This window comes from Notamacropus eugenii, chromosome 1 (genome assembly GCF_028372415.1).
Source record: "Notamacropus eugenii isolate mMacEug1 chromosome 1, mMacEug1.pri_v2, whole genome shotgun sequence".
In the NCBI taxonomy this organism is placed as follows: domain Eukaryota; kingdom Metazoa; phylum Chordata; class Mammalia; order Diprotodontia; family Macropodidae; genus Notamacropus; species Notamacropus eugenii.
Genome location: NC_092872.1, coordinates 744,264,808 through 744,291,680, shown reverse-complemented (window position 1 = coordinate 744,291,680; position 26,873 = coordinate 744,264,808). Strand labels below are relative to the sequence as shown.

Genomic DNA, 26,873 nt, shown 5'->3' with positions numbered 1-26,873 from the left:
ATCCATGTTATGTATTGCTTTTACCTGGAGGTCATTGAACATGTTTTTATTAAAGGCATTCATTATTTGAACCTGCAGATTTTGACTGATACACTGCATCAGACCAGTGCCTCCCCTCTGAGATTATATACAATTGATCCTGTCTGTATCTAGGGGTATTTTTTACATATTGTCTCCCGCATTTTTGCATCTTTCTTTGTATCACCATCCCTTATCATAATGCCTACCACATGGTAACCCAATAAACTATTGTCAACTGACTAAATGATCAGACTGGAATAGTTTCTTATGTGTCAAATACTATGCTGAACATTTAAATACCAAAACAAAGCCTAAGACACAGTCTGCCTTCAAGGATATTACATTCTAATGACATAAACAAAACACATAGGCAAAGGAAATTTTTTTTGTTTACAAAGTCTAAGATGATCTATAAATGCATGTCTGAACTATGGAATCCCTTGATGCTATGAATTGCCAGGACCTCAATTTCCTCATCTTAAATATAAAGGTGTTGAACTAGATTACCGCTGAGGACTCCTTCAGCTCTAAATCTATGATTCTGTGACCATATTGTTGTTATCACCACCACTGTCTCTTCCTTCTGTTCATCATCATTAGTAATAGTAGAAAGAGTATTTTTTTCCCTAAAAACTGAAAGCAATTTCACAGCCATTTTCTCACTGTATCCTGAAGATATCCCTTTGGGGATATCTGAGCACTCTCTGACCCTCCCCCCATTCCACATGTCATGAAATTGAAACCTAGATAGGTCTTGTGACTTGCCAAAGGTCATACAATCAGTAGCAGAGATGAGAAGCTAGAATTTGCTTTTCTGGTCTTGGGGCGCTGTCCCTTCAGCACCACAGATCACGACTAAGGGAGATGCTGGGATGCAGCTCCTGTAACAGGTCAGCATTCAGCATTTACTACACAGAGACACTCCTCAGGACTTATGGATATTTCCATAGCCAGGGAAGAATGATAAATGTATCTCAATACAATAGGATAGCAATTGAGATGCACTGGCAGCCATCCATGCTTCGATTTACCAAATCCTTGCCTCGAAAATGGATTGATAGGTTTTCTTTCCCCACTTCCTTGTAGGTCCCAAATGACCCATTCGCCATATTTAAATGACTGAGAAGGATGAGTATGATGCTACTAACTGGCATTTCATGTACAAAGAAACATCAAGTGTGCATTTGCAAAGACAGGCTAATACCCCAGCAAAGGAAACTAATACAGGAATCAGTTTAACTTGTTTTACCCAGTGATTTTATTTTCCAAATTTCATTTCAAGACTTACTTCCTTTATAATTATGAATAATGCAAAAGTGCATGGTTTTAATCACCTAAATTATTGGTTTTTTAAATTTTCAAATATTATAATTTTCTAGTTACTTGTAAAAATAATTTTAACATTCTTTTCAAAGTTCTGAGTTTCATATTTTCTGTCATTTCCTCCCTTCTCCCCTGAATAAGAAGGAAAACAATTTGATAGGAGTTATACACATGCAGCCATGCAAAATATATTTCCATATTATTCATGTTGGGGGGGAACAGACCAAAAAATAAAGATAAATTAAGTTTAAAAACAGCATGCTTCAATCTGCATTCAGATTCCATCAGTTCTTTCTCTGGAGGTAGATAACATTTTTCACCATAAGTCCTTGGAATTGTTTTGAATAATTGTATTGCTGAGAACAACTGTCATTCATAGTTAATCATACATGCTGTTACTGGGTATAATGTTCTCCTGGTTCTTCTCACTTTACTTTGAATCAGTTCATATAAGTCCTTCCTGGTTTTTCTAAAGACATCTTGTTCATCATTTCTTATAGCACAATAGTATTCCATCACAATCATATACCACAATTTATTCAGCCACTCCCCAATTTATGTGTAGCCCCTCAATTTCTAATGCTTTGCCATCACAAGAAGAGCCTGCTATAAATATTTCTGTATGTATATGTCCTTTTCCTTTTTCTTTGATCTTTTTTGTGGTACAGATCTATTAGTACAATTGCTGGGTCAAAGGGTAAGCACAGTTTTATACTTTTTGGGCACATAGCTCCAAATCATTCTCCAGAATGGTTGGATCAGTTCACAAGTCCACTAACAGTTCATTAGTGTCTCAATTTTCCCCATCCTCTCCAACATTTGTCATTTTCTTTTTCTGTCATATTAGCCAATCTAATAGGTGTGAGGTGGTACCTCAGGGTTGTTTTGATTTGTATTTCTCCAATCAATAGTGATTTAGAACATTTTCTCATATGACTATAGATAGCTTTGATTTCTTTGTCTAAAAACTCTTGTTCATATTCTTTGATCATTGATCAATTGGGGAATGATTTGTACGCTTACACATTTAACTCTATTCTCTATATGTTTGAGAAGATACAAATTATTGTTACATTATATTATATAACATTATATCCTATATCTGATATTTTATATTGTATCATGTAATAATATATCATATTACATTACATTGTATCGATCATATTGTTTTGTCATGTCATATCATATATTGTTGCTCAGTCATACCAGTCATGGCCAACCCTTTGTGACCCCATTTGGGATTTTCTTGGCAACAATATTGAAGTGGTTTGCCATTTCCTTCTCCAGATAATTTTACAGATGAGAAACCTGAGACACAAAGGGTTAAGTGACTTGCCCAGGATCACATAGTTAGTAGATGTCACAGGCTGGATTTGAACTCAGGTCTTTCTTACGCCAGGCCCAGTGCTTTATCCAGTGTGCCACCTAGCTGCCTGCCATGTTATACTATATGCAGTATGGTGGATAGAGTGTTGGACTTGAAGTCAGGAAAATCTGAGTTCAAATCCTGTCTCTGAAACCTACTCACTATATAACCTTCTGCAGATCACTTGACCTCCCCTTGCCTGAAACAGTTCTCTAAAACTTATCTATTAAGTTATGTACCAGTTACTATCTATATCAATAGAAGGATATCCCACACTGGAAAAACCATGATTTCTTGACATATTAACAAGTTATTTTGGAGTCTAATAATATGTAATGTGACTATGGAAAAAAATCTGAGGTGGCATTAACAGAGGTATGGAATCTAGAGTGAGGCAAGTGATTATTTGTGCTTTCCTCTATCCTGGACAGATTGTATCTGAAGTGTTGTGTTGGGATTGAAGTGCCACATCATCAGAAATATTAGAGAGCATAGAGAGGAGGGCAGTAAGGATGGTGACCTTTAGATCATTTCACATGAAAAAGGGCTAAGAAAATGACTTCAAATTTGAAAACCTGGAATAGGGGGAAAGGAGTAGATAGAAATCAGAATTATTTACTAAAGTGACATAGAGGTAGCTTTTGGCTCAGTATTTTAAAATGCCTAACAATTGGAGTTGTTCAAAAATGCCTGAATAATTAACAAAATCAACAGTACTTTATAGTTCTAAAGTGACTTAAGGTTCTAATGTAATGAGTTCTCTATCACTAGAAATACTTAAGGAAAGGCTGGATCACCATATGTTAGAGATACTGCAAAGATTACCACGTGGAATAGGAGGATGGGCTAGATGAACCAAAGTGGGAACTGGCAACCAAGAAAAGTAATGAGACCCCAGGTTATATTAAAAGAGCCACAGCTTTCAAGAATAAGGAAGTGATAGTGCCACTGTCGTCTGCCCTGGTCAAACCACATTCAGAGAATTGTTTTCAGTTAAGAGCCTGGAGTCAGGAAGACCTGAGTTCAAATCTGGCCTCAGACACTTACTAGCTGGGTAATCTTGGGCAAGTCACTTAACCTTATTTGCCTCAGTTTTCTCATCTGTAAAATGAGTTGGAGAAGGAAATGGCAAGCCAGTCCAGTATCCTTGTCAAAAAAACTCCAAATGGGGTCACAAAGAGTCAGATGCAACTGAAATGACTGAACAACAAAGGACATCACCATTTGGGAAGAAAATCAGGAAACTGGAGAGAACTGAAGAGTAACTAGAAAAGGTCAACCAGGATGGACATGGAGCTTGAGTTCAGGTCATATACAGATTAGTTAAAGGAAGTGGGAATGGTTAGCCCAGAGAAGAGAATAGCATGGGAGACATGTTAGCTGGCTTTGGGTGCTTAAAGAGATGTCATATAAGGGAAGAATCAGACTCGTTCTAGTTGGACCCAAAGAGCAGAACCAGGAATCATGAGTGCAAATTAGGGGCCAATTTCAATTTTGTATCAGGAAAATTCCCCTACAACTGGAGTCATCCAAAGGAAGAAAAAGTTGTCTTAAAATATGGTGAGTTTCCCTTCAATAAGGGTTTTCAGCAAAGGCTGGATTACTGTTGGGTATGTCATAGAGAGAATCTTTTTTCAAGCACAGGTCAGACTAGATCAGAGGTCCCCAAACCTAATTGATCTACCACCACCTTTTCAAAACACTTCCTCACATCCCTGGAAATCTACTTTCTTTAGCCCTTTAATGTTTTTTTTTTTTTTTAATTTGCATCATTTCAAAATATGCGAAATATTTTAATGACATCTCAAACTTAACAATTTATTGTAAACTTGTGGGTTTTTTCCTGCATTGAAATTTTGATGCATCATGCAACCACATAGTATCATATTGTAAACAAGTCATTACATCCACATATTCCTGCCAATGCGTGCTGGACTTCCTGACAATTTACAACACACTCACCTGCCAACACTTATTCGTTAAGACCTGTCAGCAGACTTGACCACTGATTGGTTAGAATTTGCATTTTATGTGTTTATTTGGAAAAGAATGTAAGCACTATGACTTTAACTCTGTTACACAACAGATGAAATATGTAGCTTTTTAAAGTTTTTGTATCTTCCCTTCTTTCCTTTTGCTTCCACTGTCCCCCTATTTTTATTCAATGCTCCATAATGACACCCAAGGCTACTACTAATCCCATCATTCCAGTGCCCCCCCAGATGGTGATATCTAATTTATAGGTTCCCATTTTGGGAACCTATGAATTAGGTTGCCATTGAGGTCCTTTCCAAATCTAAAATTCTGTGATTTGATTACCTCTAACTCTGAGACACCATGATTCCACAAATTTGGTGGTGTGTAACCATTCATCAACTTGGACACTAATCAATAAAATAACAACCTACTATTGTTGCTGCTGCTGCTACATCTTACATAACACATTTTAACAAACTTAGACCCTTCAAAACTCTAGGTTCTGCCTCTAAATCATAGCTTAGGAGCAAACATTGTCTGGATTCTGCATTTTCAGGACAATAAAACATCTTGAATATACTAAGTTAATTGTAATAATAAAAGTTTCATTAAAAAAAATTTTGTTACCCATTTAAGGAATTTCGCATACATAACCCAAGGGGTGTTGACAACATCCACCAAGCCTACCAGTACTTCAGAGGGACAATGAGAAGAAAAGCAAAATAATTTGTTAAATATCTCCAGTTCCTCAGTTTAATCCAGTTCTCTAGAATGGTCAAATTTTTGCCAAGCATATACTAGGCTAGCAAGGCATTGAAATAGGCCCCATGAAAAGGACACAGAGAAGAATAAGACACAAGATTTATAAGAACAAAGTTTCTGTCCTCAAGGAGGGCAATAGTCTAATTGAAGAGTCGAAACAAAGATGTGAGGTGTTAAATCATACAGGAATTACTTAGCAGTCCAAGATAGCAATGGAATAAATGTCTTCATGATAGATTACCACATAAGTTATAATATCTAAGGAGAAAACTCTTATAATGGTTAGTGATATTGAGCGAAGAGCATTGAGCTTGATTTGTCATTTAATGCTCTTTATAATCTGGCTCCAATCTACCTTTGCAGCATTATTCCATATGACTGCTACTCATACACTCCAGCTCAGGGGTGGGGAATCTGCTGCCCTGAGGTCACATGTGGTCCTCTAGGTCCTTAAGTGTGGCCCTTTAGCTGAATCCAAACTTCACAGAATTAATCCCCTTAATAAAAGGATTTTTCTATAAAACTTGGACTCAGTCAAAAGGTTTCACCCAAGGACCTAGAAAGCCGCACATGGCCTCAAGGATACAGGTTTTAGCTTTTGGCCAAACTAGTCTGCTTTTTGTTCCTCACACACAACATCCCACTCCTTCCTCTGATACCTTTGCATAAGATGGAACGTAGTCCCTTCTCACTTCCACCTCTTGGAATCTCTCATTCCATATAAAACTCAACTCAACTTCTACCTTCAACAAAAGGCCTTCCCCCAATTGTTAGCATTTCCCTTCCCCCCAAAAAACTTTGCATTTATTCTGTGTGTATGTATGTACATATGTACACATGTAAATATATATGATGAGATAACATATGTAAAATGTTTTGCAATATATGTGTAGTGTTTACATAAGTGTTAATTATTTCTTACTTACCCAGATACTAGTTCTGTGTCCCTGGACAATCATTTAACATCTCTCAGCCCCTGCTTCCTTATCTGTAAAATAAGGATAATAAAAGTACCCATCTACTAAGGTCATTGGAAGAGTCAAATGAAATCATGTGCATGCAGTACTTTGCGTATCCTAATGAAACATATAAATGCTAACTATTATTATATTTATTTACTTATCTATATAGCTAGGTGGCACAGAGTACTGGGCCTGGAGTCAGGAAGGCCTGAGTTCAGATCCAATCTCAGACACTCACTGGCTGCATGACCCTTGGCAAATCACTTAACTTCTGTTTGCCTTAATCCACTAGAGAAAGAAATGGCAAATCATTCAGGTATCTTTGACAAGAAAATCCCAAATGGGGTTGTGGAATGAGTTGGATGTGACTTCACAACAACAAGAATAAAGTGCCTAAAGAATGGAGAATGTCTTTGTCCAAGAGTGTAGTCCATAGTAGGTGCTTAATAAATTCTGGTTTTATCTCTATGGCAAAGAGTGGATAGAGAGTTATCCTTGAAGATAAATAGTTCTGGGTTCAAATCCTGCCTTGGATACATATTGGCGAGGGTGATGGGGCAAGCCACTTAGCCTTTCAGTACTTTAAGTTGAAGATTTTAAATTGGCAAAGTGCCACCCAGCATTGGGAAAGGGAGTTATGGAAACCAGTCATTTCCTATACCAGTGAAATCACGCATGTGCTACTAGTCCCTGTCCTATAGCCACCAACTCCCCTCCTAAGTAGAAGCCCTTCACAATAACAAATAAGAGAAGTGCAGCAAAACAGTGGCCAAGGGTTGGTCAAGTCTGAAGATGGCAGTTTCAGATCACATGTTGTCTTCCTCGGATAGACCAGAAGCTCCTCCAGGGAAAGAATTGCTTCACTTTTGCCTTTGCAGTGCCAGCACCTAACAGAATGTCTGGCACATACACAGTAAATACTTAATAGATGCTTGACAATTGACCAATTGATAAGAGCACCCCAGACTGTGGAATCCTGGTGAGTAGGAACTTTCAATCAGAGAACCTGGGTTTGAATCCAAGCCTGACTCAAGCTAGGTTATCTGGGTCACCATGGCCAAGGTACTTCACCTTTCTGTCCTCAGTTTCCTCCCCTGTAAAAGGAGGGGCCTGAACTAGATGACTTCTAAAGTCACTTGAAACTTTAAATTCATGATTCTATAACCAAATATCTAACATCTAAATTCATGGTTCTACGTTCCTCTGTCTGACAACACTTCTACTAAGTCTTCAGGAGTCAAGAGAACAATAAACAAGACACAGTCCTCATTGATTTCCCTTGGAAAAAAAATAAAAGGAGCCAGATGGAATCCAGTTCCCTGAGAGACTTCAATCTCATTAACCATTAATGCAGCATGAGGGCACACCCAGACTCTCCAGCTATTAAGATACTGTGTACATCACCCATAGAAAATCAGAAATGGCTTTACATAATAAGTTTGCACTCTGAGCTAAATTATGCCCCAGATAAAATTCCTATGAGAGATGGATAGGGGAGGACACCCCTGGATGCGACGCTGCTCTTTGGCTTTATTGGCCAGTTCTACTGAGGAGCGCCCCAATCCTCTTAATTCTTGAAAGTGTTGCAATCTTTTACTCAGGGGACGCCATGCAATGTCCCATGATAGACCATGCTGTTAGCGCTTTAATTCTGCATTACCAGGAAGCCCCCAGGTGGCATCTCCCCCCACTCCTGGTCCCCATTAGAAGTCATAAAAAAAGCTCTTGCAGAAGTGAATAAAAAGAAAATAGCATCCCATTGCTTTAAGAGGGAGTCTGAGCATAGGGAACGACTGGACATGGTTCCCCTCGATATCCAGGGTTTGCATATAGGAAATGTTTAATAAATGCTGATTGGGCTGTGTGATTATAAAGACCAAGTATGGCCCCAGGGGAGAGATGACAAAATGCACCTCCCTCCCTCCGGGCAGAGGTGGCAGACTATGAGTGAGAAGTAGTTCAGATGAGGGTGATGATAAGGATAACGATGGCTAATATTTATATCCCACTTCAAGGTTTGCGAAGGGTTTTCTTTGTCTTATTTGATCATCACAACATCCGTAAGACAGATGCTATTATTGTTATCACTTTACAAATGAAGAAACCCGAGGCTTAAAGAGTTCAAGTGACTTGTTCAGGGCCACGCAGCTAGTACATGTCTTAGGCAGGTTTTGAACTCAGGTCTTCTCAATTCTGAGTCCAGCACTCTATCTACTGTGCCACCTAGATGTGCCTCAAATGATATGTGGATTTGTTTTGCTGAATTGTTTTATTTTCTCTTTCTTTTTTATTTTTTGTGCTAAAATATGGTTTTTTGAGGAGGGGAAAGGAGGGAATAGGTTTGGAAATTATGAAGGCATAAAATCAAAAAAGTGGCCCAGTGGATGGAGTATTGGAGCTGGAGTCAGGAAGACTCTTCCTTATGAGTTCCAATCCAGCTTCAGACACTTGCTAGCTTTATGACCCTGGGCAAGTCACTTAACCCTGTTTGCCTCAGTTCCTCCTCTATAAATGAGCTGGAAAGGAAATGGCAAACCATTCCAGTATCTCTGGCAAGAAAACCCCAAATGGGGTCATGAGAAGTCAGACACAACTAAAAAATTACAAGATTTTTTAAATGTAAAATGACCTCTTTGATTTCCATGCACTCTGGTCTTTGCCAGGAAAACCCTAATGGAGTCACCGAAAATGAGACTTTTTCTGAAAAGACCCAACAACAGAATTTTAAAATATCAATAAATTTTTTGAACAGTGTTTGATAAGTTTAATCTGTTGGACATCTGGATGGGATTAGAAAATATGTCTCATTATCTGATAGATACATTAGTAATCAACAGGGCATAGAGGTTAGAACACTGGGCATGGAGTCAAAAAGACCAGGGTTCACATTGTCTGTTATTTCTTAGCTGTGAGACCCTAGGCAAGTCACTTAACTTCTAATCGTAGGGATATAAAATCATAGACTTAGAGCTGGGAAATATTTTAGAAGCCATCTAGTCCAACCCTCTCATTTTATTGATGAATAAACTGAGGCCTAAAAAGTTTACATAATCACAGAGATAGTAGCAGAGCTGAAATTTGAACCTGAAATTACCAGTCCAGTGTTATGTGCACTGTGCCACATGGTAGAGGGAGCCCAGTACCAGGAGAGCCCCACACTTACATTTACGGAATCACTGATCCTTCTTGTACTTACGTAATGATATCGAATAACTTACAATAAAGTTTCCTGAACTTATTTAACTGAGCTTTGAAACCTATTTCTAGAACCCATAAAAACAGGATGGAGTACCTAGGAATATGGGATATCCCCAGGGCAAAGAGGCATTGGAGACATGAGTGCATGGGAACTAAACCGATGTCACACTGAAAATTTGTCAGGTGTCATAAATCTTTTTCCATCGAATTTCTTGTTTCCTTCGGTAGAGTTCTGGAAGGCTGGGCCAGTGGAAGACAAATGTTGGCAGATCTTGTCAAGCTAGCGAGGCATCTTACAATGGTAGTAAAATGGTAGTAACAGCAACACTATATTTTAGATAACTCGTCTAAAATGTTGTTACTATTAAGTTTGCAAAGCAATTTGCATAGATTTTCTAATTTGGCGCTTGTTCTGATAGCAGACCCTATTCCTTGTATATATCTGCCTTTTTTATCATCACCATCATCATGATTATTAGCTATGGTTGTTATTAACAATAGTCATAGCTAGCCTTACAGGTTGCAAAGTACTTTACAAAATATTAGGTCATTTTATCCTCATAATAACCCAAGGTGTTGAATGCCTCTTATCATTTCCATTTTCCATATGAGGAAACAGAGGCAGAGAGAGGTCCATGAGCTGCCCAGGACCACACAACCAGCAAATATGTGAGATAGGGATCAAAGCAAGGGCTCAAATGACTCCAAGTATAACCATCTTTCCACTAGACCGTCTTGCCTACTCACAAAGCAGTCATGTACCAGATGGCTTCTGAGATCCAGCTCTCAAGTTGGACCAGTGATCCTTCTTCAGCATTATGGAGAGAACATGGCAGAGCACACAGAATACTGAGGGTGGATTCAAAAAGACACAGGTTTGAATCCTGCCTCAGATACTTACTAGCTGTCACAACCACTCTCAATTTGTTTCCTCATCTATAAAATGGAATCATGGCACCTATAACACAGGATTATAAGGATCAGATGAGAAGTGCTATCTCAATGTTGCCATCATCATCATCCTTCATATTGTGTGGGAAGTGAGCCTCAATGAGAGACTGTTTAAGTCAGCTTTGTGTTCTGCTCAAACAGTATGTATGATCTAATTGCATAAGCATAACCCTGTACAGGAGGGCTCAAGAAAAAATAACAGAACACATATATATGCAGTTGGGACACTGAATACAAATATTTGCGGTTTTAATTGAAATCTCCGCTACAGAGGCATCCTTTTGCATCTCCCTGGATCTATCCTCCTCCACTGTGCCAGTCTTCAGTGAAGGTGGTCACTTTACATGGCTGTTTAGATGGCTACAGTTTCGCATCTCTGTGAAGGTGGGAGCCCATCTTATCCAAGACTTCTTTAGGAATACAATAAGGAAGGAAACGTACCACACTACGTCTAAGGTTTAGGACCATCTTGCTTTTTGCTTCAGCTGGCATCCCCGACACTTAGCACAGATGCTGGAATTCACTAAGTGTTTAACGAATGCTAATTGCCTTACATTTCTTGATTCATTTCTTGACCTGCTCAGTCTCCTGGACACATTCTCCCTCAGCAAAGTAACACAACTGTAATGTGGGTCTCTGAACCAACACATTGCAGAAAAGGTGCATTGGTAGAAAACGCTTCCTCACGTGAGAGGTCCCTATACTAAGCAAATCACAACAGAGTCCCATAATTTGATCTTCACAATACTCCTGCTAGATAATTGCTACAATTATTATTCCAGATGAAGAAACTGAGGCTCTGATAGTTTAAGTGACTTACTGATGGTCACATAGCTAGTGTCAGAGGTGAGATTCGAACCCATATCTTCCTGATTCCAAGACCAGCCCTGTTCTCAGTCTGTCACATTATTCCTTTAGGATTGTGCCTGCTTTATGTTAAGACAATCTGTCATTTCAATCATCAAAGGGATCTTGGTGATTCATCCCTCCCCTTCCCTGAGACCTGTCAGGCCCTACACACAGTTCAAGGCCCAGCAGAAAGGCCGCCTCCTCTGTGAAGCTTTCCCTGGATTTCTCTGATCCTCCCTGATCTCTCCTTTCTCTGGACCCTCATGGCACACTTTCTAAACCCAACAAGAGCTCACACACTGCCTGGGAGCTGTTCCCAGGGATAGACTTGTCTCCCAACCAGGCAGAAAGTCCTTCTCTATCTCTCCCATTTCCCACCATGCTGAGCAAAGACTGGGAAATAAACAAATGCTTAAATGAAGAATTGATCTCAGAGAATCCATCAGCCAAATCAGGTGTCAAACACAAAGACAGTTTGAAAGTGCTGGTGACTCCACAGGCCCCCAGTCAATACACAGTGATCTTCTGGGAAGGTTCCCATTGATGCTACATCATTCAGGGAGGGAGGAGGTTCAATCTCCCCCAATACACAGATGCTGCTGATAAATGGGCAGTGACCCAGAGAACATATTGGGTCTGGGGAGAAGGGGGAGGGAATGAGATGGGCAGAGTGGCTCTCAAGGGTGTGCTCAATTGTTCGGTCCCAGGACTGGGCAGGGCTAAATCATTTCTGACAGCAGGCAGACACAGTGTAGCATATGATGGGGTCCAGAGGGAGACAGAGTGTATTGGTATTGGATGTGGGACCAGGCAGCCTACAGCAAATCAGAGTCAGGGGGCAGGGCAGGGTGCTAGAGCATTTCAGTAATAACGTTTGGTAGGGTTTTTGTTTGTTTTCCGAACCTGCGATTCCCAGGGAGGAAATTCTCTCTACCAATGCAAATGGGCACCTTCTCCAAAACCTTTAGCCTTAGAGAATTGTCTGGGGTACTAGGACTTGTCATATGGCCAGTAGAGGTCAAAGGCAGTGCTCAAACCCAGGCCTTCTTAATACCGATGCCAGCTCTGTATTCACTAGACCACACTGATACAACATATGTGTGTATGTATGAGATATAACTTCATACACACACATACACACACACACACACACACACACACATATATATATATATATGTATACTAACTTTTATAACCTACAAAGTGCTTTCCTCACTACAAGCTACTAAGAAGGTAACACAAGGATGATTTGGAGGGGACTTCTTGGACATAATATCATTGGACATAACAATAAGACCTAAGGACGTAGCGGCAATCACGAAGTGTTCAATGGGCTATTGCCTGAAAGAGAGGCTCAGCTAATTTTATTTGACCTCAAGCAGCAGAAATAGAAGCAATGGGTGGCTATTGTACCAGGTCAGATTCCTGATGTGGTTGAGGTGGGGTGGGGAGGAACGTGCTAACAGAGCTTACCAAAAGTGGGGAGGCCATCATCACTCCTCATTGGAGGTCTTCAGTCAAAGTTTGGGTGACTACTCTTAGAGTGTGGAGTAGTGAGGGCTCTTTGGCATCTCTAGGTTAGACAAGACGGCAGTCAAAGTCCCTTTGATCCTCATTGAATAGATTAGGAAGCCCACAGAGAGGTGGGAGCTGCTTGCTCTAGACTGATCATGCAGCCAGTTTTCAACAGAGCCAGAACCAGAACAGAATGCTCCTGACTCCAAGCCCAGCTACTTTTATTTCCTGTGAACGACTGTCTTTGGTATCTTTTATTCAATTAGTGATTTTAACAGTTTGGGAGTTTCCTTCAATGATGCACTCATGACCATCCAAGCCTCTTCATCCCTCTTCCTCCCATAAGTCTGTCAGAAGGGGTCTATGCTTTAGACCTGTCCACTTGTCATTTCTCTCCTCTCCTCAACCCACCTTCTCCTCCTATCATAAATGTCCTTGATGATAAAATTAAGCTGGAACACTAAAGTTTTCAACTCACTCATTTCACAGAAGGTCCAAAGAGGTTAAATTACTTGCCCAAGGTCATTCAGAGCTGGGATTTGACCCAGGTCCTCCGTCTGGAAATACAGCATCTATCTTTCCCTCTGTACTGTTCTGTCTCCTGATGAGGATGATGAAAGTGGCTTAGCCTAGATGGTATCTAAAATCTCTTCCAGCAATAAAATTAAGGACCTATGAACCAATATCATCTTTGATTCCTGTTGATTGTATCAATACACCACAATCCAAAGACTGATTCACCCCTTTGTGAATTCCAAATCTACTTGGGCAGATACAATTTGGCAGTTAAGGTACATCTGTGTTTACCTTTCTACTCATTTTAAAGACATATGTTTCCCAGAAGGTAGATTCATCCTAAACTCTCAGGATATTGCACCTGAAAGGTGGGGATTTTAGTTTATTTGTTTGCATCTTTCCTGATTTTCCCAGAAGCAGTTTGATCTTCCATACTTCAAATGGGGACCTGGCCTCTGTGGTTGCTGAGTTAACATGGCATTTATTGTGGCTCAGCCTAATTCAAAGGCCCTCTCACTGTAGATAGGGAATGATCCATTTTTGCTGACCACATGAAGCATCTTTTCTCTGGGCACTCTGAAAGGAGACTTGGTGAGCCAATTCATAAATGTTTCTGTTCTCTGTGCCTACCCTCTATGTGGGCAAACCCCCAAGCCCTCAAGGCCAAGGTTACAGGGTGCTCTTTGGCAAGACTTCCCTTACCCATGTAACCTCAGGTGAGTCCCTCTATGTCTTGGACCCCAGTTTCCTCATCTGCAAAATGGAGAGGTTGAACTTGAGGCCCTCTAAAGTCTCTTTGGGCACCAAAATCTGTGATCCTGTGATAGGAGCCAAGCTTGCTCTTGATGTCCAGGGTAGGTGTGGGAAAACACTCTAACCTTGCTGCCAGCCTGCCTGACTGCTGGTTGTTGGCTCCTGGCCCTAGTGCTATTCTGGCAGAAGAATGGAATGCGACTTGGCTGAAATGATGCCCGCCAGTCACTGTGGCCCTTTGGCTCACTGATTCCCCCACCTGCCCACTTAGGGGACTGCAGCCTCACTCAACCTGTTGTCAGACACAAGCTCATGTGATACAAGGAGTCCTGGCCATAGAGTACCAAGAGTTGGGTTCGATTCCCAAATCTATCAGTTACTAGCTATATAATCTTGGACAATTATCTATGAACCTTACTTTCCTCCTCACTAAAATGGGAGTAATAATGCTTGTACCAGTTACCCCAAGGACTTTTGCGAGAAAGAAACCCACAAAGACAAAGGGGTGAGCTGTCTGAACTAAACATGAAGACTGACTGGGTTCAGGAGATTACTGAGAGCCAGGAGTGCTGGACTGTAGTCCATTCAATTCAATTCTTTTTTTTTTTAATTAAATACTTCACTTTTATTATAGAACCCAAAATACAAAACTCATTCCAAGGCTTCAATTTAGATTGACATCACTGAATATGGTCCATTTTCTCACTATTCTGGTGGTGGTCATCACAGCATTACCTGATTCATGATTTTTGTCTTGGTATGCTTCCTTCCCAACAAGAATACTTTGCCTACAGCGGATTTAAAAAGCTTATCAAAGTTGAAGCTAACAGAATCTAGCTTTCTTCCACAATCACCTTAAGCCACCCTTTTAAAGGATGGTTACCATTCCCATGTATGTTAAGCAATAGAGTCTTTTAAAAGCTGCATTCAATTGATACTCAATCCACATAAATTAAAATTCTATTGTATTGACAGCTCATAACATAGGAAAAATGTACAACACTCATGATTTTTTTTCTTCAACTTTACCCCTTCTTCCACAAGTTACCTTAAGTAAGGTATACTACTTAGCTAGTGTGAAAACTTTTAGCTTAACTGTCTTAAATCATATATATTATATTTTTAACCTGTCCAGCCCCTAGCTTTACTTCATGAAATGTATGACACAGATGTATCTTATTGATATGTTTGAAATACATTTTTAAAACAACCAGTCATAAAAATGGGAAGGCCATTTAAACAGTAACATGGTACACATCTACCACAGACCTTACAAAACAGGTTTTAAAATGCTTATTGTAAACAAGGGATAAGAGCTCATTTGCTTAGATACTTGAAATACAACGTTATTATGATCTAAACAAAAAGGGATGGGAATGACAGTAACCAACAAGATTCACTACTGAATATGGTGATGGGACTGCAGCAGTCTTATATTTGAAACTCAAAGGGATGTCATTGCGGTCCAAAACAGCTAAATATGCAGGTCCAAAATATAAATTATATATATTTTTAAACTGCCACATTCACTGAGAAGCCCATTCATTTCCTTCAGTATCCCAAAGATTAAGCACGTGTTCTGCTCAGCTATATAATAAACTGGCAAACACACTACACCACTGACATCACAGGACAGTTGCCTATAAAACTAGACCTCTAACGCTGGGCTTTAGCTTCATTCCCTTACAGGTAATAATCTTCATCAGGCAGTGCAGTTGTCTGAGCAATCTGTAAGTCCTGCTCATACTGTGTGGCCAGTGCTGGATCCACGACAACCTCTGGAGGTGCAAGAGCAGGCATGGCAACAAACTCTAAATTAGGGTCTCCAATAAATTTTCTAGCAAGCCAAAGGAAGGACTTCTCAAAGTTGTAGTTACTTTTGCCTGAGATGTCATAGTACTGGAGATTCTTCTTCCTATGGAAGACAATTGATTTTGCCTTGACTTTTCTGTCCTTAACATCCACTTTGTTGGCACACAACACTATGGGGATATTTTTACATACTCGTACCAGATCTCTATGCCAGTTAGGCACATTCTTGTAAGTAACTCTTAATGCTACCTCAAACATTATAATGGCACACTGAGCTTGGATATAATAACCATCTTTCAGACCACCAAATTTCTCTTGGCCAGCTGTATCCTATACGTTGAATTTAATAGGACCTCTGTTAGCATGGAACACGAGAGGTTTGACCTCAACACCCAGGGTGGTTACATACTTCTTCTCAAATTCACCAGTCAAGTGACATTTTACAAATGTGGTCTTTTCCAGTACCTCCATCTTCAACAAATACAAGTTTGAACTACACTTGGGGTTCTCCTTGGGCAGCCATCACGATGGTTCTTCCAGAAGCATCTCCATCTCTGCGTGACTGAATGATCTCAATTCAATTCTTAAGGCTTTCCTATGGGCCAGGAATTGTATTAGGTCCTGTGGATGCAAAAACCCCCAAAATTCAACTCTGCCCTCAAGGAGTTTATATTCCATTGCACCATCCTAAGATAGAAACCCTGTGCTGTGGCTCACAGGGCTCAACATTAAACAACAGGGCTGGGAAAGTTCCCCAGGCCTAGAGCTAAGAGGAGCTTTAAAGATCACTAAGTTCAACCCACTCATTTTTCAGAGCAGGAAACTGAGAGCCAGAAAAATGAAGTGACTGGTCCAAGGTCATGCAGGAAGGAAGAGGCAGAGTCCAGATCTGACCCTCTGACCTACTGAGTCCATGTTCAGCACACTTTCCACTGCACCAGCTCTGAGGTGCCCATATCATACTTCAAGGATCTACAATTTCATCAGTATGTGTTGGGATTCATTGCACGGTTCTAAGGGGCTTTGCAGAAATAGAATGAGCTATCCAGTGCTGAAAGCAAAAGTCCTTTATTCAATGAGACTAAGGGAAAGACAGGTGGTTAAGCTGGAGACACCCAAGAAAGGATGCAAGGGAAACAGAAGCAACAGGAAAAGAGACCAACGTAGCTCTCTGACCCAAAACAGTGGCATTGGGATTGAATTTTTTTTTTTTTTTTGCCAAAACTGACTTTAATGTGTCCAAAAGCCAAATTAAAATTTGTGTCCTGGCAAAGGCATTATAGGTTGAAGGGATCAGAAGCAGACATGGAGCTCAGTCTGAGGAGGCAACATACTACTAAAAATTCTGCAGCAGTTCCAGAATATGCTTCTGTTCATTCTCCTGGAATTTCTGATTCTTCCCATCACCAATGTTTTCTGCATATTCCTTGATGATGTGTCAGATAATCTTGATGGAGCTTTCACACATGTTCAGAATCTGATGTACCCTCTGGCAAATCTGGAGGACACTGGCATTACAGATCTCTGTCATGATGTAACGGATGTGCTGCAGGACAAAGAGCCCAGCATCTAAGCGGCAGAGATAGAATTCATCTTCTATGTCATCATCGATGATCTCTCCTCTTCACACCATGTCATACTTTTCTCCTTCAATTTTCTTGTCAGCCACCTGTATTGCATCCAGATATTTAAAATGCAACTCCATTTGTCTGTCAACCTTTTCGCTGCCATTTTCTGTGAATTTGTTCAGCTGTCGAGTTCGTTGCTGCCCTCTCAGATTCCTCAGGAGGGAGGCCAGGATTGAACAGACATGCTCTTCATGTTCCTTTTCTATGGTTCCCACTTTCTTGACTTTCTTGGGAGATTTCATGAAGAGAGGGAAGATGGTTCGCAAACCTAACATGTCAACAAACTTATGGCAGTTGTCAGTACCCTCAGGTCCAATCGTAGCATGATCCAATACCTTCAGGGCACTACTTTGAGAGATCTTCTTTGCCCTGAGCATGAGATTCATCAGCTGGAGACCTTCTCTCTTCAAGTAACGCTCATGATTGGAACTAAGCATTAAACAGGAACAGAGTGAATCGAACAAGTTCTCCATCATTTCCTGCTCTTCAGCTGTACCAAGATTGTGCCATTTACTACACATAACTTCTGAAGAAGCACATCAATTCCATCCAGTTCCCCAAGCAATTCCCTGTTGTCATCATTATCCTGGAGCAGAATGGCTAGCACCTCATGGCAGTAGAGCTTGTTGGCATCAAAAGGCATTTTTGCCTTCAGTCCCTTCAACAACCACTGCATGAGGCCCTGTTGGGCAGTTTCTGTGCACATTTCTGGTTGAAACTCAGTCATATTTTCTACAATGGCCAGCGTGTTATAGACTCCATCCATCTCTTCTCTCACAGATTCATCTAATTGCTCTAAATTCTGAACAAGCAAAGCTGCCACCTGATCATTCACCCGAGCATTAACGAGCACCTCAGCTCCCTGTTCACTCTCATGGAGCGTATCAATATCTGTTCATTCCTGCAGCAAATCAATCAGAGTTATGGACACATCTGTATTGTCATGTCCAAGCAGCCCAAGAAGAGACTGCACAGCACTGAGCTCCACTAATAAGTGACAGAGGTCTGGCATGGTGGCCACCACATGCATCTCTTGAATAATGTCATTTAAATCCAGTTCAAATTCCATCAATTTCTCAGGATTGTCTGGAAACTTGATACGTAGCTCTTGATTTTTATAGGACCTCTTCTCAAACGTGAGAATCACTTTCTTCAGTGAGCTTTCATCTAGAGGTTCATCCTCTTCCTCTTCCTCCTCTCCCTCCTTGTCAATCATCTGAAGAAGTTTCTTTTGGTCATCATCAACTTCTTCCACTGCTACTCTTTCCTGTTCCCTATAGAGACTTCGCTGTTGGACTCCAGCTTGTTTCCTACATGTCTTCAGTTCCTCCTCTTCATCATCATGGGGACATTTTGTACCCCTATTTGGCTGGTAGTTGAGCAGTTCTCCTACGTCCATTATTTCTCAGAATTGAAATTTTTCAGTGATGTTGATGATATAATAGCCTCTATATAGCATGTGAAAGTTTGCAAAGCACTCTAGGAATATTATCTCATTTGACATTCACAACAACCCTGAGAGGTAGGTACTATTATTCCCCCTATTTTAGATAGGAGGAAATTGAGGCAGACAGGGGTTAAGTGACTTAACCAGGGTCATATAACGTAAAATGTAAAACTTTGTTTTGTAGATGAATTCAATTTTTCTCCTTTGTAAAGTGCTTAAAATGCAAAACAAAAAAGTAAATGTATGAGGCAGGATTTGAATGCTAGTCTTCCTGACTCCAAGTTCAGCATTCTTTGTCCAGGGAGGCCCAGGCATGCTGGTCTTCAAGCCTTGGCAGGGAGGAGAGGATCAAGGAAAGTCTTTCTTGCAAAGACCTGCTGTCAGGACCTGCTGCACCATTACAACAAGCTGTCTGTTCCTAGGACTCTGGGAGCCCATCTTCACTGTAGGTATAAGGACAGCTCAGATGTTTCACAGAGAGACACAGTTCTGCTCAGGTGGGATTGTTTCATTGTTTGTACTTACACCCCCTAGCCAAGCATAGTGCCTGGCACATTGTAGGTGATTAACAATCACTTATTGATAGGTAAATTTGTTTGGAGGTCATAGGTAAAGAAACACCAATCAGAGAGCGAGCTCAAAGTTTCCAGTCTAGAAGATTTCAGATACAGTGACCTCCAGAAAATGAGTTCTAGATGGAAGAGAGTACTGAACAAGATCAGGCTGCGAGCCTAGGGAACAGAAAGTATATTTGGCAAATCAAAGGTTCAGCCTGCAAATCTATAGGTTTTTATGGACTCCAACGTAAGAACATTATTGGCCACTCAGATCGCAACCTCTCAATGATCCAGTAGATGACCTTCTAGAAACTTTGTGGCCCCAGAGCTTATCTCTCTGCAGTCAACCTGGCAATGAACCTCTTCAAACTTAGCTCAGTTGGTCCTCAGACAATATACATACAATTCATCTTTGAGTCCTGCCCATTCAAAGCTTGTCCAACTTGGTACAAACTTCCAGAACTTGAGCTATGCTGTCCTGAGATAATTCAGGTTCACCATAATAGAGGAATCGATGAAGAAAAGACCAGTTTTTACTGAGTGCCTACTGTGTGTGCAGACATTCCTAGATTTGCTTTTAAGGAGCTCATGGTCAAAGTGGAGGAGGGGAGGCATTAAAAGATAACCAACATTAAGAAGCAGCTTAATTCAAAGACCCTCTCACTGCAGACAGGGAACAATCCAATTTTGCTGACCACATGAAGCATCTTTTCTCTGGGCACTCTGAAAGGAGCCTTGGTGAGCCAGTTCATGAATATCTCTGTTCTCTGTGCCTGCCCTGTATGTGGGCAAATCCCCAGGCCCTCATTCTGCCAGAATAATTCAATCCAATGGTATTTACTGAGTTCTAATAACAGCTAACATTTCCATAGTCCTTACAAATGCTACACATAAATTATCTTATATGATACTCAAAACTCTCTGGGGTAGGGCTGTTAGTAACTATCCCTACTTTGCAAGTAGATTGCAACCCTTTCACTCTGTTTCCTCCAATATAATTCTTTCTTGTCCATTATCTCCCATAAGCCCATCATAGACCATTTTCCCAGCATGGGAGAGTTCCTCTGGTAATTTTTAGGACTTCCTTGGAGAAACTGAGGCTGAGAGACACTAAGTGATTCATCCCATGTCACATATGTATTGAGAGACATGAGTGAACTCATGTCTTCTCCACTATAGGTGGAGAAGATTAGGTGGCACTGGGTCTGGAATCAGAAAGACCAGAGTTCAAGTCTGACTTCAGACATTTACCAGCTGTGCTACCTTGGGCAAGTCACTTAATCCCAATGAAATGGCAAATCACTCTAAAATCTTTGCCAAAAACAGAAACAAAAACCAAAAAAACCCAAGAGTTGGTCCATTGGGTCACAAAGAGTCAGGCATGAGTTGAACGACTGAACAGTAGCAGCATCAGCTCCCTACTCCAAGTCCAGTGGTCCATCCTCTGTACCACCTAGCAGCATAATATGGGCTGGACGTTGGACCCGGGTTTGGGGATACAGAGACAAGCAGACAAACAGAGTTTGCCCTCAGAGAGAATTCCTAAAGGAATCAGAGCAAGTCCCCTCATGCATTGGGAAAATTATTTCTGAAGGATAAGAAAAAATTACACTGGATGAAAGAGGATCAAAAGATTATATTCTGCATCGTTGAAGACACATTTATAAGAACAGGAGTGCATTGAAGTAGTGGAGGGAAAGGAGGCAGTATGGTAGAGTGGATGGTGTGTTGGCCTGAGCTTGAGGAAGACCTAGGCTGAGAACTTCTCTCTGACCTGTACTGACTGTGGCCCCTGCTGTTTAACCTGTCTCCCCCATTAGAGTGGGAGTTCCTCAAGTCAGGGACCGTCTTTTACTTTTCTTTGTATGCTCAGTACTTATTCCCATCAGTGCCTGACAGATGGTAGGGGCTTAATAAATGTCTATTGACTGACTGACCGGCTTAATGTCTCAGAGAACTGACTGGAAATTACATAGAAAACAATTGTAAGGCAGTTTCCTCCTCCAGTGGGTCCCTGTATCAATGAAATTGCATGGCCAGTCTCTACTCCTGTGCATGTTATGTGTGTGTGTGTTCATCCGTTGCTGAAGAAGACCATGCCATCAGAGAAATAAGGACATGACTTGCACTTGACTTTGTTTGAGTGAGGGAGGGCTGTGCAGGTCACCAGCCTCACTTCTCCTCCAGAGCCATAAGAATCCAGTGACCAGATATTTGTCAGGATGACTGGAGATGACCCAGGATGAGGCAATTGGGGTTAAGTGACTTGTCCAAGGTCACGCAGCTAGTGAGTGTCAAGTGTCTGAGGTGAGATTTGAACTCAGGTCCTCCTGACTCCTGCACTGGTGCTCTATCCACTGCACCACCTAGCTGCTTATATGGAGAAAAAGGAGGGGGGAGAAAGAGGAGGAGAAGAAGGAGGCTTAGCCTGGAAAAAGAAAATATAGGAGAGAAAGAAGGTAGAGGAGCATGATTTGGGTATTCAAATATTTGAAGGGATAACCTATGAAAGAAGAATTAGATTCATTCTATTTAGCTCCAGAAAACAAAACAAGGACTGATTAACCAACATTTATTTAGCTCTTACTGTTTCCTAGGGATTGTGCTTGGTGCTGGAGATGTAAAAAGAGAAGTGAAACACTCCCTTCCCTCGAGAACCTTGCAGGGCTGCTGTTCAATCATTTCAGTTGTGTCCAAGCCTCTGTGAGGTCATTCAGGATTTCCTTGGCAAAGATACAGGAGTGCTTTTGCCATCCCTTCTGCAGCTCATTTTACAGATAAGTAAATTTAGGCAAACAGGGTGAAGTGACTTGCCCAGGGTCACACAGCTAGTAAGTGTCTAAGGCTGGATCTCAGCTCAGGAAGATGACTCTTACTGATTGCAAACCCAGTGCTCTACCCACTGTTCAATTTAATTTGGTTCAATCAACAAACATTTCTTATAACAAATTCTGTGCCAAGCATTGTGTAGAGTGCTGGAGATACAGATACAAAGAATCAAACAATCCCTACACTCAAAGAGCTTACATTCCAGGTAGAGGGTGTTATGACAACAGGAAAAAATAAATACAGCATAGACATAAAGTGAATAAAAATATTATGCACCAAGTTACTACTATGTGTCAAGAGACAAAGACTAAAACAACATGGTGCCTACCCTCGAAGAGATTACATTCTACAAGCATCTCTCCAGTGTCCTTCGGTGATCCTTATCCTTAATCCTTTAGAAACTGTAGCATGCCATGGCTCAAAGTCATGGAGCATTCCCAGAAGACTGATGTTTTCCAGTCTACTTCCCAAAAATGTGTTTCTTCTTCACAGAATTCATTCTGATCATTAAAAGAAGTTTGCAATTTCCCAGAGACAATGCAACCCATTCTCCTCCTCATATTTAGTTCTGGTCCTGTTCCTTATCTTACATGATAGTTCCTTAAGCTACATGAAGACTGATGGACTGATGGGTGAGTTCTGTAAGTCGTCCATCCAACTGAATGTGAGGTTCTGGCATTCAACCGCTCTGGCTCATTGCCACAGCTCCATCCTGCTACCTCTTCTTTTCTCTATATACTGTCTTACTTGGTGATCTCATCAACTCCCACAGGCTCCATCATCATTAGGTGATTCTCACATTTATTTGTCCAGCCCTAATTTCTCTTCTGACCTCTAATCTCTCATCACCAATTGCCTTGAAATCTTGAACTGTTTCATAGGCACATCAAACTCAACACATACAAAATAGAAGTCATCATCTTCTCTGCCTCTTCCAAATTTCCCTAGTTTTTTTGAGAGCCCCATCATCTTCTAAGTCACCCAGGCCCAAAACCTTGCTGTCCATCACTCATAATCAGCCACTGTATCAAAGTTGTTGCCACATCTCATCATTTTTACCTCCACTGAGTTTTTGCAGTAATCCAGGCACAAAGTGATGAGGACCTGAATCAGACTGGTGATAGTACCAGAGCAGAGAAGGAGGCATATGCAAAAGAGGTAGAAATGATGAGATGTGGTTCTCTCCCCACTTCTGTCCATATGCCACTTATTTTGCAAAGCGATCTTCCCAAAGTGCAGGTCTGACCAGTGTCTCATACACACACACACACACACACACACACACACACACACACACACACACACACACACACACACACACATACACACACACACACAAACAGCAGTATATTCCAGTCTTTTACCTTCAGGATCAAATATAAAATCCTCTGTTTGCCTTTAAAGCCCTTTAAAACTTGGCTCCTCCCCAGCTTTCCGGTCTTCTTACCTTCTTTATTTCCCTCCACGTGCTCTACAATCCAGCCACACTGGCCTTCTCACTGTTCCTCACACACAACACTCCCCACTCTTCCCTTTTCCGTGTTCTTTCTCATGTCTGAAATGCCCTTCCTAATCACCTCTAGGTGCTGGTTTCTGTAGCTTCCATCAAGACCCACCCCAAATCCTACTCACCTATCTCCCACCATCTAAGGCTTCCCTGAGATTAACTCCTATTTACACTGTCCATATCTTGTATTTACATGTTCTCTCTTCCCCCATGCCCCACATAAGTCTAGAAATATTTGTTAAGCACTGCTATGTGCAGGGGTCTGTACTAAGAAAGGCAAATGACAGTCCCTGGTCTCAAGGCGCTCACAGTCTATTGGAGGAGACAACCTGCTACCAACTAGGTACAAACAAGCTATAGCTTGGATCAACAGTGCAAAGTCACTAGAATTCAGGGAAATCTGAACAGGCTTCACAAAGAAAAACCGTCCTTGGTTTCAAAAAGTTTCAATTTGAATAGAGGAAGAGGAGACATTAAAAGAAGCTGAAAAGGGGAAGACAAGAAGGGAGATCATTCTGGGAAAAGTCCAAAAGTCAGGAGTGAGGACTGAGGAGGAATGAAGATATGACAGGCCTGGGTACTTTCCTTCAAGTGCAGATCCTGGGAGGAGGCAGACAATCAGAGGAAGAGACCACAGGGCTGAGTGGACCCTCTGAGGTAGAAGTCCAGGGGAAGTGAATTTCCAAGGTGAGGAGATGTCTGTACCTTGGCAGAGAATGCACAGAGAGTCTAGGGAAGGGCTTCTTTAAGGCAGGAGGGCCCATGCCTTGCTTTGCATAACACACTATTAGAGTAATTAGCTCAATTTAAGCCTAGGGGCAATATAATGGTCCCTAAGGCCCATCTGCTTTACTCCTCTTTAGTTTATGTTAAGTGAAAAAATCTAAGTTCTGGCATAATCACTCCAAACTCTAGGATGGGAAAATTTCAACATTTCTACAGGGACTGGGCACTCCAGCCTAACATTTTTCTCTGCCTTTAGTTCATCCCTGGCCTCTGTAGTTGAGACAGAATTCAGGTTACTGCAAACGGTTAGGTACCAAAACAGAATAATCTATTATAGCGTCTGAGAATCACTGGGCTTTGGGGGTGGGGGATAGATGAAGGTTCTAACCAACAGATCTTTTCTTGGGACTTGCCTCGGATTTGGTCCTCCACATTGAGATGATTTTAGTTCAAATGACTCCTCAGTATCTTCCTTCTTTGCCACATGTCAGTCAGCCCTACCTTTGCTCCTGAGAGGTGTTCTGGAAATGCACCCACCTCTCAAATCCAGACCTTTAGAATCTCTCCCTACCCCCTGAGTCTGGGATCCAATCTGGCCTCTGATACTTATTACTTTTGTGGCCTTGGAAGCCACTTAACCTATATGGGCCTCAGTTTCTTTGACTGTAAAATTAAGGAGTTTAGCCTCTGATGGCCTCTGATGTCCCCTCCAACTGTAGATATATTTTTCCATGATTCCCCTTGCCACTTGTATGACTTTAGGTAAGTTCCTTCACCTCCAAGAGTCTCAGTTCCTTCATTTGTAAAATAAAATGGTTAGGTCAAATGACAATTCTAGGTTTGTGATCCTGTGGTCTTAATAAGCATGAGAAGGTAGTTTAGGGTCAAGTTCTAAAGGACTCCACCTACCTCCAGATCCCGTTCAGTCTACCTAAGAGATTGGGGGTGAATAATAGCTTACATATCTATAGGGGCTTTGCAGTTGACAAAGATGTGCATCATAGGACCTTAGGATGTAGTACTTCAACTCTCCCTCCCTTTCCCCATTTTACACAACACAGAGACTAGAGCCCTATTGGTAATTATCAGAGCCATTTTTATTTCATTTTCAAGGCTGCTGTCCAAATGGTGGCTGGGAAAAAATACCTCTAATCGTTTACCATTTTCTTTCTAAAACAGAAACCGACAGTGCTAATGTGACATGTGACATGCACACCAGCTGCTACTCGATTTTCCTGTTTGCTCTGCTGGGGGTGCAAGGGCAAGCTGTGACATAGTGCATTCCCTCTCAGTAACATGTTTATCACTCCTTCAAGATCTTAACCCCATCAGAATGGGGAGCATGCAAGGATCTAGGCAGAAAGCTGAGAATAGGGATGTCTGATTTTTCTCCCCAGCTTGGTTATCATCCTATTTTTGCACAATCTGAGAGAAACAGGGGATGGAGTAATAACTCAGTGAATTCCATTATTGGAAAGGGAAAAGAAAGAGAGGCAGGAAGGAAGGAAGGAAGGAAGGAAGGAAGGAAGGAAGGAAGGAAGGAAGGAAGGAAGGAAGGAAGGAAGGAAGGAAGGAAGGAAAAAGAAAGGGAAGGAGGAAAGAAAGAAGAAATGAAAGGAAGATGGAAGGAAGGAAGAGAGATGGAAAGAGAGAGTGTGAGAAAAAGAAAAGAGAGAGGGAGGAAAGAGTAGGAGGATTTTCTTTTTAAAATTATCTTAATTATTGCCTCAGCTCCTTACCAGTTTAAACCCTATTAGTTGTGGGTAATAGAAGCAAATGTTTTTGGGAGGGGGAGTTAAATACCTTTGTTTTCCTTTTTTGCCTTTACAGCACAGTTATTTCTTCTTCACTGCCCTCTTCACTGAACCAGTCCTTGTAACAACAAAAGCATTCCAACCAAACCGACAAACCAGTCAGCCTCCTTTGAGCCCAGTCTACTCCTAATCTGCACCTCTGCAGTGAAGAGAGAAGTGTTTATCTTCATCAGTTCTCTAGGAATAAAATGGCTCATTACAATTCTTTAGAGTTTGCTCCCTCTCTCTGTCTCTCTCTCCCTCTCTCTCTCTCTCTCTCTCTCTCTCTCTCTCTCTCTTTCTCTCTCTCTCTCTCTCTCTCTCACACACACACATACATACATACATACATACATACATACATACACACATAACACAACG

The 26,873-nt window shown here is 41.2% G+C and overlaps 1 protein-coding gene and 2 pseudogenes across 1 annotated transcript in view; all 3 read right to left on the bottom strand.

The window, feature by feature from the left end:
- The window catches only part of DPYSL2 (dihydropyrimidinase like 2), a 191,631-nt gene that overhangs the window by 147,720 nt on the left and 17,038 nt on the right, over positions 1 to 26,873 (bottom strand). The gene's annotated exons all lie outside the window — the stretch shown is intronic.
- Positions 15,777 to 16,364, bottom strand: LOC140523419 (GTP-binding nuclear protein Ran pseudogene; annotated as a pseudogene).
- LOC140523300 (beta-catenin-like protein 1 pseudogene) lies at positions 17,274 to 19,121 on the bottom strand (annotated as a pseudogene).